Below are 2,062 nucleotides of genomic sequence, written 5' to 3'. Positions count from 1 at the left end.
AGGTCTCTGCACAGGAGCTAAGCTGCCCTCATCTCCTCTGCTCTGCGGCTCCTGCGGAGTGGAGTCCGGCCTGGAGCCGTGTTTGCAGGCGGCGACTCCCCGCGCCCTGTCTGGGCGTCGTGTCCAAGAGCTCCTGGGAGGAAGAGCGAGCCCTCCCACTCGGGGGCTTTCCACGAGCCCCCGAGTCTGTGTGAGGAGGGGCGGGTGTGTCCAGTAGCTTATCGAGCGGAAGCCTGGGGCGGCGGAGAGCTGTGATCGTGCAGACCTTGAGGTGTCACCTCTTTGTCTGCTTTCCCGCCCCCCCTCCGCCCAAGCTCTGCTCCAAAGTAGCCCGGCAACCCCTCACACCTGCACGTGTCACAACCTAAGGTGCGGTCATGAGACACCCATGGGGTGTCGTTCTGTTCTTGCTAATTGTTTCCTGCCCGTCGCAGGCAGGAGTCCATGCGAGGAAGATGCGCTGGACAGAGCTCAGAGGGCGCAGCTGGGTGGCTTTCCTTCTGAGTGACGTTCCTGCAACACTCTCCCACTACTCTTGGTGCGCTCATGCCACAACACAGGAAGGCTGGAGCAGGTGGCTGTGGGGTTTGTGCACTGCCGAAATAGCTCAGTTGGGAGAGCATTAGATTGAAGGTCTAAAGGTCCCTGGTTCGATCCCGGGTTTCGGCATTTTGTTTCATCGCGCCCTTTGTTCCTCTCTCCAGCGCCACCTGCCTAAAGTGACGCGTCCCTTTCTCAGCCCGAAACGCAAGCGAGACACCAGCAGCTATCCCTGCAGGTTTCCGTAGTGAAGCGGCTATCACGTTCGCCTAACACGCGAAAGGTCCCCGGTTCGAGACGGGGCGGAAACAGCCTCGTTTTGCACGCTCCTGTACTTCACAGAGGTCTTGAGCGACCGGTCATTTGTTCCCAATGTATTTCCGGTGCCTTCGTGCACTCTTGTACCAAACGCACGTTCCTTCTGTACGCGGAGCCGATCATTTGCAATTGGGCTGTGCCGACAGACCAGGACGAGCTCTGTCGGCTCAAAAGCAGCGCAGGACCTGCAAGAACAACAGAAAGATTAGCATCCAGCGGGGGCCTCTTAGTGAGCCCAAGAGCTCATCAAGAATCGGCTCCAGCAACAGGGCTGGGCGCATTGTTCCATTCTCCGCCCACTCTCGGTGTAAACAAGTCCCTCCTGGTCTCTGCTTGAAATGCACTTTCCTGCGTTTGCTTTGGTGTAACTGGCTTCCCCTGCATGGGCGAATGTGAAGAAGATCCTTAGTAAGTCATTGAAGAAAACCGAGAAGAGGTCGGAGTGGCCTCTGTCGTTCATCAACGATCCAGTCAGGCAGTACTCCTCTGTAAAGCGCCGTTCGTTCACATCGATTGGCTTTTTTTTGCCTTCATTCGTGCGAGTAGTAAAAGCAGACGCCCCTATTCTGCCGTGACCCGGATTCGAACCGGGGTTGTTGCGGCCACAACGCAAAGTACTGACCACTATACGATCACAGCGAGTTACCGAGACACATGCGGCAGGGCGGAAAGGGCTGTGCTCTCTTCGTGTGACATAATTCGGAAAAGTCCTGACGTTGCATTTCAACTGAGCCCCAGTATACATCGACCCTTCGACACTCTGAGTGACAACTCTCTTGCGTGTTAGTAGTATAAAGCGACACCTTTCGTCAAACTTTTGACAGGTACCACGCCCCCTTTTCCATCCAATGGTCGTCCGCGGTGTTTGGTTGTCCCGCCCCCCAGCCATCCAATGGCGTGTTGTTATTTGTGCATGTCCCGCCCCCTCAGGAGCCAATGGTGTGGTTCGGAACCCCCACCGGCCGGTCGCCCCGGCGCCTCGGGGTCCCAAAGCCCCCAGCCGGCGCATCCCTGGGTGTGTGCGAGTGTGTATTGGTTCGGAATGGGGAGCATGTCTGCCGCGGGGTTGAGTGCGCTCTATTATAACCCTAGGAAATCGGGCAGTTACGGCGGCGCAGGGGGTCTGTTGCGGGCCGCGAGATCCCGGGGTGTGCGCGGCGCCAGCCGTGGCCGGGTGGTCGAGTGGCTGTCCGGCCAGGCTGCT

The 2,062-nt window shown here is 58.1% G+C and overlaps 1 non-coding gene across 1 annotated transcript; it reads right to left on the bottom strand.

The window, feature by feature from the left end:
• Positions 1 to 1,425: 1,425 nt before the first annotated feature.
• On the bottom strand, positions 1,426 to 1,497 carry trnah-gug (transfer RNA histidin (anticodon GUG)). Its single transcript has one exon. It is a non-coding gene; the product is annotated as a tRNA-His (tRNA).
• Between the last annotated feature and the right edge of the window lie 565 nt (positions 1,498 to 2,062).

This window comes from Lepisosteus platostomus, chromosome 5 (genome assembly GCF_059453375.1).
Source record: "Lepisosteus platostomus isolate fLepPlt1 chromosome 5, fLepPlt1.hap1, whole genome shotgun sequence".
NCBI classification, from domain to species: Eukaryota; Metazoa; Chordata; class Actinopteri; order Semionotiformes; family Lepisosteidae; genus Lepisosteus; species Lepisosteus platostomus.
This window is presented reverse-complemented; position numbering and strand designations above follow the sequence as displayed.